This window comes from Ictidomys tridecemlineatus, unplaced genomic scaffold (genome assembly GCF_052094955.1).
Source record: "Ictidomys tridecemlineatus isolate mIctTri1 unplaced genomic scaffold, mIctTri1.hap1 Scaffold_40, whole genome shotgun sequence".
In the NCBI taxonomy this organism is placed as follows: Eukaryota; Metazoa; Chordata; class Mammalia; order Rodentia; family Sciuridae; genus Ictidomys; species Ictidomys tridecemlineatus.
Genome location: NW_027522604.1, coordinates 1,119,095 through 1,133,339, shown reverse-complemented (window position 1 = coordinate 1,133,339; position 14,245 = coordinate 1,119,095). Strand labels below are relative to the sequence as shown.

The following is a 14,245-nucleotide window of genomic DNA, read 5'->3' as shown; positions in this document are numbered from 1 at the left end:
TTTAGTCCAAGTTTGGTTGACTGTATTGCTTTAGGGTCTGAGGTAGGGAAGAATATCCTAGCAGTAGGATCTGTGGCAAAAGAGACTGCTCCCTTTATGGTAGCAATGATAAATAATTTATTCTTTTTGAAAGTAGAGATGAGGGGGGGAAGAGAGACAGAGAAGAGAGGAGAGAGAGGGAGGAAAGGGCCTGGGACACAAAGAGCCCTTCAGAGAGTGACCCAGCTCCTGTCCTCATAAAGTTTTCCTCACTTCTCAATAGCACCATAGTCAATACATGGATCTTTGGGGGACACCCCAGTTCTAAACGATAACAAAGGTCAACTCAAGGTGTGGAGAAATATTTGGTTACACAAACCAAGATGGAAACTGTTGAGATTTCTTGTTCCAATAGCCAGAGGCTAAGTGTATATTTCCACAGGTTAGCGAAGGACATGGCTTATCACATTAACGAAAAGTGCAGAATTGAACTATCACAAATCACAATAAAAAAGCTCAAAGTTGGCTTTTCTGCCCGCGGATGCAGCATAGAAAGCATCGTTAAAGTCTCTTTTCCTGCTGCCATCATGTCTAAATCAGTGTCCCCTAAAGAGCCCGAACAGCTGTGGAATCTATTCATTGGAGGGCTGAGCTTTGAAACAACTGATGAAAGTCTTAGAAGCCATTTTGAGCAATGGGGAGCACTCACGGACTGTGTGATTGTGAGACACCCAAACACCAAGCGCTCTAGAGGCTTTGGGTTTGTCACTTGTGCCACTGTGGAGGAAGTGGATGCAGCCATGAATGCAAGACCACACAAGGTAGATAAAAAAGTTGTGGAACCAAAGAGAGCTGTCTCAAGAGAAGATTCTCAAAGACTGGGGGCCCACTGAACTGTGAAAAAGATCTTTGTTGGTGGCATTAAAGAAGTCACTGAAGAACATCACCTACGAGATTATTTTGAACAATATGGGAAAATCTAAGTTATTGAAATCATGACTGACCAAGGCAGTGGAAAAAAAGGGGGCTTTGCTTTTGTAACTTTGATGGCCATGACTCTGTGGATGAGATTGTCATTCAAAAATACCATACTGTGAATGGCCACAACTGTGAAGTGAGAAAAGCCCTGTCAAAGCAAGAGGTGGCTAGTGCCTCATCTAGCCAAAGAGGTCAAAGTGGTTCTGGAAACTGGTGGTGGTCGTGGAGGTGGTCTTGATGGAAATGACAATTTTGGTCATGGAGGGAACTTCAGTGGTCATGGTGACTGTGGTGGCAGCCATGATGGTGGTGGACATGGTGGCAGTGGGGATGGCTACAATGGATTTGGTAATGATGGAAGCAATTTTGGAGATGGTGGAAGCTACAATGATTCTGGGAGTTATAACAATCAGTCATCAAATTTTGGACCCATGAAGGGTGGAAACTTTGGAGGCAGAAGCTCTGGACCTTATGGTGGTAGAGGCCAATATTTGCCAAATCATGAAACCATGATTGTAATGGTGGTTCCAGCAGCAGCAGCAGTAGCCATGGCAGTGGCAGAAGGTTTTAATACTGCCAGGAAACAAAGCTTAGCAGGAGAGGAGAGCCAGAGAAGTGACAGGGAAGCTAAAGGTTACAATAGATATGTGAACTCAGCCAAGCAGTGTTGGCAGGGCCTAGCTGCTACAAAGAAGACATGGTTAAGACAATACTCATATGTATGGGCAAAAAACTCAAGGGCTGTACTTGCGACTAATTGTATAACAGGTTATTTTTAGTTTCTGTTCTGTGAAAAGTTCAAAGCATTCCACAAGGGTATTAATCTACTTTGTTTTTGGCACCCAGGCTGTTGATTGCTAAATGTAATAGTCTGATCATGACGCTGAATAAATGTCTTTTGAAAAAAAGCTCAAAGTTGAAGTTACAGGATCTTCATGAGGGTCATCATATCCTGGGGTATCGGGGATCAATAGGTGGCAAAGAAAAAGTGGGTGTGGCTGCTGCAATGGACAGGAGAGGGAAAGCAGCTATCAGAATAGTCCATCTCTTGCAAAAGAGGGTATAGGCCCATTGTGTCCCTAAAAGTGAAATACCTGAGGGTCTTCTAAATCCTGACTGGATGTGAGTAAGCAAAAGAACCATATATAAATTAGGGGTTTGTTTGAGCCATTAAGGCACAGAAGCCACTTTTCTGGGAACTCCTGGGTGAAATTCCCCAGTTCAAGAAAGCCCAGATCATGCTGGCCCTTGTCTTGGCTCACAGCTTTAGGACCAAACAACCTATTTCCTTCAAGATCCTTGCAACACCAAGAAACAAGCACCAAAACAACCCTCCTACCACATTGAAAACTATCTACTGACCCCCTTGATCTGTACCATGATAAATAAGACAAGCATGGGCCTATTCTTTGTTAGAAGTCAGACCCCTTTGATCAGCTCAATGGGTCACACCTACCTTTGAAAATATATAACCTTTGCCTTTTTGACTTTACTTCTTGATATATTACTTTCATAGTTTTTGGTGACCTTCACCCTTGTGAGATGGGCATGGTAACCATTACACTATGGTGATCCTCTACTCAAAATCTGAATCCCTCTAAAGCTAACAAGCTACAATTCATTGCTTCATCAATAGCCTTCAGGACAGGAACCCTCTCATTTTCTTAACAACTAAAATGTCGATAGCCAAAGTTAAATGAGAAAAATTCCAAAGTTAATAAAGAACATTTAAATTATGCTTTTTAATGGATTATTTTAATGGATTATTATGTTTGTTAGGGATGATGCTAACAGTAGGTCTGAAAATTATTAGAACAAGAAGCTGGCAATCTGAAATAATTTATGTCAGTGTTCTCATAATTGTCAGATTTCAATGTGGCTTATCCATCCAAGCAGGCCTGCCTTGTAATTAAATCATATAAATGTTTTATTGGTTCTAATGTAATTCCTAAACAGGTTAAATCAAATAAAAGCTTTGATAAGTATTTGTACCACTCCATACTACCTTTGGAGCTCCACTTACAGAAAGTTATAAAAATTCTTTTATTTTTCTGATTTGTAAATGTGTGTACATAATGCTTATGTCTATGTTACATGATATTAAAATTGACTTATAAATCAATAAGCATGCTCATATTTTAAAATTAACATAAAATGGGCCCAAATAGCTTTAATTCACTTGATTTAAAAAGTTTCAATTGAAATAGGGTAGAGAGATAAAAATAAAGATATCTTTAAAATTATTAATTCAAAATTTTCCAGCTGGTTAAATAATTAAGTTGGGGTTCAGAGACAGAATGCTCCCCTAGCACATGTGAGGCGCTCGGTTCAATCCTCAGCACCACAATAAATAAATAAAATACAGATATTAAAATAATAATAATAATAATAATAATAATAATAATAATAATAAAGTTGTTAATCCCTATGATATTTAAAATTTATATCTATTTGCTTCTAACAATTTTCTTTAACAGGAAAAAGATAATTAATACTGTTATCTACATTTGTTTGATGTCTTGTATCTTACAGTTAAGAATAAATACATTTAAGGTAAAGGGGAGTAATTATATGTCTTTATTAAAAGAGGTACTTATTGATTTGCAAGGTTAGAGTGCTAGAATGTCATCCATTGGATGCTAAAATATCATCTACTAAATATAAAAACATCAGATCCTATTAACTAAAATATACTTAAACTTTAGATGTGTTTGTAATTTGGTTAATATAAAATAAGATCTAAACTTCCTTTATTTTTTATGTCCTCATGAGAACCAAGGGGCTGGGAGTTAAACTTCTATCAGGTGTGATTTATATAGAAAGGTTTAAGAAAAATTTCACCCAGTAAAGTAAAAGGCTATAAATGTCTCAGTAAATTAAAACAAAATATGTACAAAATAATTTTCAAAATGTTTACATATAGCTAAATTGGTTACATGAAATTAACACAATCAGCTGAAGTTATTGAAAGATTTTTACTCTTTAAATCCTGCTAAGTTTCTGACATGAGGCCTATTTACCAATATAGATAAGATCTTTTCACAGACCTTTATTACTTGGGCATTCTAACTAAAGGATAAAAGAAATAAGAAATACTGAAAACATTAATCTACTCTCATTCCAATAAAATAATTTTTTATGTCTGTTGAGTTTTATTATTTTAAAAAAAACTAGTTTTAAAGGATTTAAGGTATATAAAATTTTGTTTAAACAATAACTGTTATTTTAAAAGTACCACATTACATTCCATATTTCAAATTTTTCTTTAAAAGCTAAACTTGGTTAATATAAAAAAATCAGTGTAATTATGATAATTATTAATAACATATTAATTGTATCTTTATTTCCCAAATATACACGTCATTAAAGTACAAGATTTAAAAGAACATTTTACTAAGCTGATGTTCTTCAAACAAAAGTTTCTACAACAATAGCTCTTAAACTATATAATAATAACAAATCAATTGGAAATTAATGGTGTTATTTAATATTTTATATTTAAATAAATACGTTATAAAATTTTACGTTACTCTCTACACTGAGAAGTAAACTATATTTCGAAAAGACAATTAAGACACACTGGCTTATTTAAAAGTTAACAATATGAAGTATATAATTTTTTTTGTGTGTGTGGTGTTAGGGATTGAACCGGGGGCCTTGTGCAAGGGAAGCACTTTACCAACAGGTCATGCCTTGCTTTGAAAATATGATTCTTGCCATTTTGTATTTATTTCTTGATAGATTACTTTCACAGTTTTTATTTCACAGCCAGCCCATCTCTCCCATGGGTACCTTGCCCATGCTGGATATGAACGGAGAGCTGTAGGCTAAGTTAGAATACATGATGACGTACTGGAGGCCTCTGGATTTGTACTTCAATCTTCATCTGCTCTATGGAGGAAGAGCAGGGAGTAGACGGGCAGAAGACCGTTAAGGCCAGTTATTTAACTGAATCACATTTTCAGAAGTTTCTTGGGAGCACCTTTAGAAAAGAAACAGGTGTTACTTCGACTCTCTGAAGAAATTCTATCTCAATTCTTCTGGGTGCTCACCTTGTGATATGTATTTCCCTCCATCCATTACCCAAGGATCCAACAGCCTCTATCACCCTCCTCCCTTCTTTCCCACAGGCCAGAATCAGTTCCTGCCCTGCTATAGGCTTTGGTCTCAGGACTGAAGCCCTAATGACTGGATCTGCTCCCTGACTGGAAGTCTGCTCCTCCCCCGATAGGAGGGTCCATAGGACCTGGGGATGCGGAGAGTCCAGCCAAAGAGAGGGGATATGGAACCTAGTTCCCAGACTTTGGGTGGGGTTGCAGATGACATGTTTCTTCCCCTTCTCCCTCAACCTCTCCTTACCTGGGAGCAGCAGAGCTCTAAAAGTGACTGGCCCTGCCTACTCCCTCCACTCTGGTTAAGTCAGCTGGAGCATCAGACCCCAGCAGCTGCTCAGCCCCACCAGTCTCTGCAGAGGCTCTGCTCAAGGCAGGGGCTGCTGAGCTGGCTCAGGATCTGGAGTCTGCAGGAGGCTGGGTTCCAGGGCCACAGCCCAATCCTGGTGTTGTAGGAGTCCCCAGAGAACTGGCATCCTCTGCCTTCATCCTGAACAGACTCCACTCTGTTTTCAACTCAGCTTCTGGAAATGAGCCTCCTGTGGGAATGCAGCCCTGAACTCCAGCCTTCCAGGTTGGGCTGGGAAAGGCCTTCCCTGTGCCTTACCCTGGCATTAGCCATAGGACCCTCTCTCTCGCTCTCTTTTATATATGAACATAATACCTTTATTTTAAGTTTAAACTCAGTGCCTAACACATGCTAAGCAAGCACTCTACCACTGAGCCAGGACCGAGGTCCCAGGACCCTCTTCTTTGACTGTGGGTATGAAGTCCCTTTCTCTGTACACACTGAATGGAGATACCATGCTGCCATCTTTCAGGATTGGGTATTTCCTTCCTGTGTTCCTGTTATCTCCACACCATGCCCCACTGTGTCCCTCTTATAGAAATCTGGTCTGAATCAGACCTGCATAAGCTAAAACCCTTTAGAATCCACAGGCGACCTTGGTATGGCCACTCCTCTTTCCCTTGGGCCCTGACAGGGAGGATTTCTCAGAACTCAGGGCTGAGCATGGTCAAGCTATTGCTTCCAGTGACTGGAGGCCTGATTCTTCTGTCTCACCTCAGAATGGGAAGGACCAGTCAAGGTACAGACTAGGATCTTGGGAATTTACTTGCCTGTCCTCATTGCTCCCCCATAGCCCCCATCCCTCTCTTCAATCTGCCTACAATACCTGTCAGAAAAAAATTATGATGCATCCTATGATGAGGATTCTAGTGATTAAAGGTACTGAATTCCAGTGATTAAAGGTACTGGCTGAGGACTTCTCAGTGACTGTGTCTGGGGTGGTGGTTGAAGGTCCTGAAATGAAAACACAAGAGTGTTAGCCCTTCTTCAGACCAAAATATGAGGACATATCTGCTTAGATCCTGCTGCCCCAAGTCATTCAGGAAGGCAGATCTCTGCTATGTGGCAGCTGCTGTGACAGGTCCTGAGAAGTGAGGGAGACAGGAAACAGGCCATGTCTTTAAGGGGCTCATATAGCTAATGGGAGAAGCCTGGGTGACCATACAACTCATCCTTCCTGGTGGCAGAATATGAGGAGACCCATGAGGATGGTGGTGGAGAAGCTGACATGTGAAGTGATTTAGAGGAATTTCCAAAAAGAGACGAGCACATGTCAGGCCCAAAGAATGTGCACTAAAAAAGAGGCATTAGGAGGTGAGAAGGGAAAAAGATAGGAAGACTATAACTATGAATGTTAACCCAGGTCTGACTCATGCTTGATGGATTGTACACACACACACACACACACACACACACACACACACACACACACACACACGTAGCAGCATCTCATGTGAATCCCACTTCTTCCCCCTCCTGCCAGTTACCTGTTGGCTCCAACTCCGCCTCCCATTCCTTCAAGTTCTGAATCCAGGTTCTACAGTCACCTATCGAGGACCTGTGCAACAACTCGGTCACCTCCTTGTCATTTTCCCACATTTTTTTCATCCAGTTGGACCCAGGATGTATCTCTCTCCACTTTCTGTTGTCTGAGTCAAAAAGGAGCCACATCTGTTCATTGAAGCCAAACTTCCAGGAGCTGTTGGATTTATGCTGACAACACATCCTGCCCTCCAGGGTGTTCAGACCTGCCCTCATCAGAGAGAAATCATCCTCCTTTCTTAACAAATCCTTTGTCCAACTCAGTACCACCTTCCCTGTTTTCCTTCTAATCTGGCTGTGTTCTGTCCTCCAAAACAGCTATGTCTGGGCTTTTAGAGGGACCAACATCTAACTCTTTTTTTTTATATGCACACAATCAATTTCCTTCAACCAATATCAGCTCTCTCATGTCCCTGGACTATCCTTACATACCTCTGGCCATGTCATTTTCTGCTTTAATGTCAGCTAGTTTCTGTTTTAGTGTATTCCCAATATCTCTCAGTGAGGTTTTCTGCTCTTCCCAGGTGACTGTGGCACTCACTTTCCCTCCCAGGGCACTCAAGGAGTTAACCTTGTCCATGCCACAGTCATAGGAGAAAAAATTCTTCTGGTCCACCTGGGCATGGACTGTACACCATTGCTGTCCAGGTGCTGCCTTAGAAGTCATAGCAAAGGGAGTGAGTGCCTGTGAGGGAAAAAGGCGGGTTGGGCTGGTGAGAAAGGACCCTTTAGGCATCTCCTCTCCATCCCTCTGAAGGGCTGAGCTGGCAGAGCAATAATGGCCCTTCCCAAGCTCTCTGCTTCACCTGTTTAAGGTGAGCATGTTCCCCTCCTTTGAAGTGGAGGGGACAGCAACCTCATGTCCCAGGACATAGCCCACTTCCCCTCTGCCCTTTGAACAATGCCTATACGCAGCAGCACATCACCTTGCAATGGTGGTGCCAGGCCTGCTGTGAGGGAAGGGCCTGCCTGGCAGAGGACGATCAGACACAGGAGAAGGGACTGTGCATGCTGAGTCATAGTGGGTGCAGTGAGGATGGGATCACAGCTGCATTAGAAAGAGTTCATAATTATGGTTCATAGCTTTTAGCTTGACTCTTAGGAGATGGCACTACTGTCCCAGGAGATTGCCTTTTTTTAGGTTGGAAAGTGATATTGTAATCTGAATAAAATGAAAAATCCATAGTTTGAAGAAAGGTAGTAAAGGAAGGAATCAGAAGCATGTGCTTTGTGGCTCAGAAAATTGTATATGGCAGGTTAGATATACTAGAAAAGCCAGAAAAATGACCAGTCCACTGTGATTTTTAAGAAAGCCTGGGAGACTCTTGTTTATCAAGTGTATTAAAAATATCTAGTATCCAAACCTGAACCAAAATTAGTGGAAAGGAAGAAATAAATAATAAGTTCAGAGCAGAGCACAAATAATAAATCAGAGACTAAAAAGGAGCACGAGAGAGTAATGAAATAAGGAGCTGGTTCTTCAAAGAACTAAACACAGGTGAAAAGTCAGTAGTTAGACAACTAGGCAAAGTAGAGAGAAGACTCAAATTCAGACAAGAAAAGGGAAAGGTTGCAACTGACACCACAAAAGTACAAAGGATCATTTGAGATTATTAGGAACAAAGATACCCATGTTTGTTATTATTTGCAAAAATTTGGTAACCTAGAATAAATGGAAAAATTCCTGAACACTTACACATATATATCTAACCCAGCCAGATTGAATCATGAATAAATAAAAAAGCTGAGCAGACCTATAATAAGTAACAAGATTGAATCAGTAGTAATAGCCTTCCAGAAAAGAAAATTCCAATACAAGAGAGCTTTACTGCTAAAAGTTCTACCAAATATTTGAAGAACAGTTTCTAGTTCTCCTTAAGTAATTCCCAAAAATAGAAGAGAAAGAAATTCTTCCAAATACATTTGATAAAGCCAGCAATTCCATGATACCAAAACCTGACAACACACACAAAAACTAATCCACAGCTATTTTTAAAAAATATTTTTAATTGTTGATAAAACTTTATTTTATTTATTTATTTATATGTGGTACTGAGAATCGAACCCAGTGCCTCACACACGTCAGGCAAGTGTGCTACTGCTGAGCCCCAGCCCCAGCCCCCACAGCTAATATTTTTGATGACTAAAGATACAAAAATCCTGAACAAAATGCTAGCAAACTAAATTCAATTGCCCACTAGAAAGATTATTCAACATGACCAAGTGGAATGCATCTCAAGGATGCAATAATGGTTCAACACTATCTAATCAATAAATGTAATATCCCACATTAACAGAATGAAGGACAAAACCGATATAATAGATGTAGAAAATGCATTTGATAAAATCAACATCTCTTCATGATGAAAATGCTGAACAACTAGGTATAGAAGGAATACATCTCAACATGATAAAAGGTGTGTCAAATAAGCCATCAGCAAGCATCATATCAAATGGATAAACACTGAAAGTTTTTTTCTCTCAGATCTGAAACAGAAGAATGATGCCCATTTTACGACTTTTAATCAATGGAATTCTGGGAGTGCTTGCTAGAGCAATCAGGCAAGAGAAAAAATGAAGGGCATCCAAACTGCGAAAAAAGGAATAAAATTCTCACTGTTTGCAGATGAACTGATGTTACATTTAGAAAACTCCAAGGACTTCACCCAAAACTAGTAGTGGTAATAGATGAATTTAGCAAAATTGCAAGATACAAAAAAATAAAATTATTAGAGTTGTTATATACAAATAGCAAATCATCTGAAATAGAAATCAAGGAAACAATACTACTTACAATAACTGCAAAAAATATAAAACCTTGGAACAAATTAAAATAAAGAGGTAAAAGATCTCTAAAATGAAAACTATAAAGTAATGAGGAAAGAAATTGAAAACAACAACAACACACACACACACACACAAATAAAAAGATAACCAATATTGTTCAAATGTCTATTCTACCCAACAAGATCAGCAGATTCAATGTAATCACTACCAAAACACCAAGAGCATTCTTCACAGAACTAGAAAAGACAATCTTAAAATTTCTATGGAACCACAAAGCTCCTGAAGAGTCACAGTTATCCTGCATGAAAAGAACCAAGCAAGAGGAGTTCCATGACTTGACTTCAAAATACAGGACAAAGCTGGAGTAATCAGAACAGCATGGTGCTGAATTACAAACAGAAGCATGGACCCATGGAACAGAAGAGAGAGCATAGAATTCGACCCACACACCTACAGCAGCCTATTTTTGAAAAAGGTGTACGAATGTACAGTAGAAAAAGGACAGTTTGGGGGCTGGGATTGTGGCTCAGCAGTAAAGCGCTCACCTACACGGGAATGACCCGGGTTCGATTCTCAACACCACATAAAAAAAAATAAAGGCATTGTGTTGTGTCTATCTTAAAAAAAAATTCTCTCTCTCTCTTAAAAAAAAGACATTTTTTTCTATACATGGTGTTGGGAAAACAGGGTAGGGAATTCACAGGAAAAAGAATGAAACTAGACCCCTGTGGCTCTTTACTCAGAAACAATCGACTCAAAGTGGTTTAAATGGGCAGTGGTAAAATGCTTGCTTACCAGGCAGGAGAACCAGGGATTAATTGAAAAAAATAAAATTTTATTTTTAAATATTTTAAGGCTATTGTAATGGGAAAATATTTTTTAGACAAGACCCTAAAAGTAGAGAAAACAAAAGCAAAAACAGATAAACAAGATGAATCAAAATAAAAAATCCTCTGCACATCAAAGGCAACAGTTTTGGGAGTGGAGAAACAACCTACAGAATGTCAGAAAATATTTGCATGTTGTGTATCAGGTAAGAGGTTATATATGGAACTCAAAGAACTTAATAATTAGAAAACAAATAGCCTGATTGCAAAATGGAGAAAAAAATCTGAAGACATTTCTCAAAAGTGATAAGTAAATGGCCCATAGGCACACAAAACTGTGCTCAGTATCACCAGTCATCTTTGAAATGCACATCACAACCACAAGGTGACATCATCTCACTCCAGTAAGAATAACTGTTAACAATAAAACAAACAAACAAACAAAAAGTGCCTGCAAGAGAATCCTGTATATTGCTAGCGGGATGTAGATTCATAGTGGGGGAGAGGTAGGAGGGCTTAGGCAACCAGGGCAAGATGGCAAGGGAAGAGGTTGGGCAGGGCCCAAACAAAGGAGCGTGGGGAGGGTCTTCTGATGAGGTCAACTTCCTGCTTGACCTAAGTGCTGGTGGTCACAAGTGGGGAACCCAATCAGATAGACACTTCCATATTAGCACTCCCAAGCAAGAGATCCAAAAGGGAAACTAAAACAGATGCATGGACAGAGGGGGAACCAATAAATAATATTTAGGAGTTTGTAGACAGGGGAGGAGATAAGAAAAGGAGAAATTCCAGAGACCATCAAAAGAACAGGCCAAAACTCCCACTGGATTCCCAGCTCTGAGGCCCCCTTTTCTCAGAGAAGTCCTCTCTATATCTCTCTCACTTTTGCAATAAACCCACTTCTATCTCAGTTTCCTGTTCTTAGATTCTTCAATGAATGAACACAATGATAGGTGTTTTCTAATTATTAATTATAGGTGGTAATAATAGGGCCACTAGGAAAAACAGTATGAGGTCCTTAAAATTTAAAAATTGAACTAGCATATGATCCAGGAATTCCTCTACTGAGTAATAGCCAAAGTAAATAAATACAGTCTGTCAAAGACATCTGCATTCCCATGTTCAATGTAACACTATTCAAAAAGGCAAAGAAACATAAACAACCTAGGTGTCAATCAAGTGATTAACAGATTTAAAGACAATATGATACATAACACAAACTGGAATACTATTCATCCATATAAAGGACAAAATCCTGTCATCTGCAACACAATTGATGAAAATGGATGTCATCATGTTAAGAGAAGTAAGCCAGAAAGACAAGTATCATATGATCTCACTTTCATGTGGAATCAAAAAAAAGTTCATCTCAGTATTTGAAATCAGATGGTGTGTACAGAAAAAGGGATGGGAGATGTTGATAGATGGGAATTAATTTGCAAGTAGATAACAGTGATAATTTCTGGTGTGCTCCAGCACAGTAGAGTGACTGTAGAAAACTGTATTTTGTTTAACTCAAGAATCTAGAAAAGGGCTGGGGTTGTGGCTCAGTGGTAGAGCATTTGCCCGTCAAGTATGAGGCACTGGGTTCCATCCTTAGCACCACATAAAAATAAAATAAAGGTATTGTGTTCATCTACTATATTAAAACAAAAACCTTAAACTAACAACCAAGCCCTAAGGAGGGGCTCAGGTTCTACTCCTGGACATCTACTCATATCAGAAACAGAGAAAGATACCAACAAAGGGACACATGTAAAAAAAAGAGGAAAGAAAATCCATCTCATTTGAAGTGAAAGTCCGTGATCTCAGAAAACATGAGGAAACAGGCACGCCCCCCCCCCTTCACAGTGCTCCAACAAAGGATCCCACAGTTATAGAAGTAGATAAAATCACAGATAAAGATAATGAAAAACTAATTATTAAAATGTCCAATGATCTAAAAGAAGATCTAACAACTGAATAAGAGAATAAATGCAGACGAAAGACCATGTCGATAAAGAAACGGCGATATTGAAAAGAAACCAATGAGAATAGCTGTACATGAACGAGACAAGGAATCGAACTAAAGGTTCCCTGGGGACAGCGCCAATGCGTTAGACTGCCTAGAAAGCAGCGCTTCCAGCTTTGAGGATAGGACGTCAGGCCGTGAAGACAGAGTGAATCAGCTGACTACCCGGTGCGCAAAGAAGAATCCAAACGAGGGGCGCGGCAAGGTCCCAGGCGCTGGGCTGTACGGCTCTTCCCGCCGCTCTCCTTTCCCTCTCGTGTCTCCCTGCCCAGGCCGCCCTCCTTAGGCCGGGCGCCGGCAGAAAGCCGCTGCCGGCAGCGCTCCCAGCTCTCGGACAGTGACGGACTTTTCCCTGCTGGGTTAGGTCCTCTGCCACTCGCCCCCATCCCCGCAGTAACTGTCTCCGGCATCAGCAAGGAAGCCACCGGTCCGCGGCCCCCGCCCTTCACCCCCCAGCAGCCAGCTCTCCAGACCCCTTCCCTGCACCCTCTCTCCGGCCTCCCTCTCCCCCCACCGTCTGGCTCTCCCCCCACCTCTCGCCCGCCCCCTCCGCTCTCGCCCGTTCTCCGCGCCGCCAGCTCCACTGCCCCCCGCCGGCTCTTTCCACTCGGCCTCTCCCTCACTGCCCCCCAACTGTCCCACGCGTCTCGACGGCTGTCGCTCCCAGGCCCGCGCCCTCCACTCTTGCCCGCTCTCCCTGCCAGTCCCCGCTTCTCTCCGGGTGGGCCAGGGAGGGAGAGCAGCGCGACCAGGGTCCCCCTGCCTCTCTCCATCTTCCCCGCCCTCCAGCCTTGCTTCTTGCCTGGGACTGGCTCGCGGGGCTCTGGGTCCGAGGGTTCCGGGCACCCCGCCTCTGCGTCCTCCCCAGGTCGGCGGGACGTCTGGACTCCGTCGTGCTCCGGCCACCACTTGGAAGCACTTGCCGGTCCCGCCTGGTCCCTTTCGAGGACTCCGAGCCTGCTCCCCATCCGGCCTGGTATGGGGCTCCTCCTTGTGGCCAGAGGAGAAGATGGACCGGATCTCGGGGCCATGGCGCCTCACCTTGAACTCCTACCAGCTGGGTGTTCTGGGGGCGGGCCGCTAGGCGGCTCCAGTCCTGAGGCTGGGGATAGGCAAAGCGCTGCTCTGGCTAAACTTTGATAGGTGGCACAATACCTTTATTTTATTTGTTCATTTTTATGTGGTGCTGGGGATCAAACCCAGTGTCTCACGACTGGTAGGCAAAAGCTCTACCACTAAGTCCCACTAAGTCCCACTTGCAGGTTTTTTTCCCCCTGGGTATGGGATAGTTTTCAAACTTTTTTTTCCTTAATGTGTAAAGCTGTGACTGTAACAGTTACAGTTCATCTTCTGAAAGTAGCCGTCATTGCTCTAAGGCTTATTTTTTTTTAATTCCCCCCTTCTCTCCTCTCCCCCTCCCTAACAAGTTTAGGGAGATGGTGTAATCTTTTCTTCCCCTAGTTGATTGCCCTGGAACTCACCCACTACTGGGAGGAGATGACTGCTGAAGATCTGGAAATCAAATGGATCTAAAAGACATCTACAGAATATATTACCCCCAAGCAGCTGAATTTACCTTCTTCTCAGAAGCTCATGGAACCTTATCCAAAATAGACCATAATCTAAGTCACAATGTACATCTTAAAATACCAAAAAATTG

At 41.6% G+C, this 14,245-nt stretch overlaps 1 long non-coding RNA gene and 1 pseudogene across 2 annotated transcripts; one reads left to right on the top strand and one right to left on the bottom strand.

Annotated features, from left to right (window-relative positions):
• Positions 1-553: 553 nt before the first annotated feature.
• On the top strand, positions 554-1,682 carry LOC144373464 (heterogeneous nuclear ribonucleoprotein A1-like; annotated as a pseudogene).
• Positions 1,683-4,667: 2,985 nt separating this feature from the next.
• Positions 4,668-13,557, bottom strand: LOC144373465 (uncharacterized). Of its 2 annotated transcripts, none has more exons than XR_013433144.1 (3): positions 13,388-13,557; positions 6,245-6,372; positions 4,668-4,939 (listed from the first exon to the last, which is right to left on the bottom strand). It is a non-coding gene; the product is annotated as an uncharacterized LOC144373465 (long non-coding RNA). The 2 variants fall into 2 exon arrangements; XR_013433145.1 differs by lacking the exon at positions 13,388-13,557 and adding an exon at positions 6,906-9,077.
• Between the last annotated feature and the right edge of the window lie 688 nt (positions 13,558-14,245).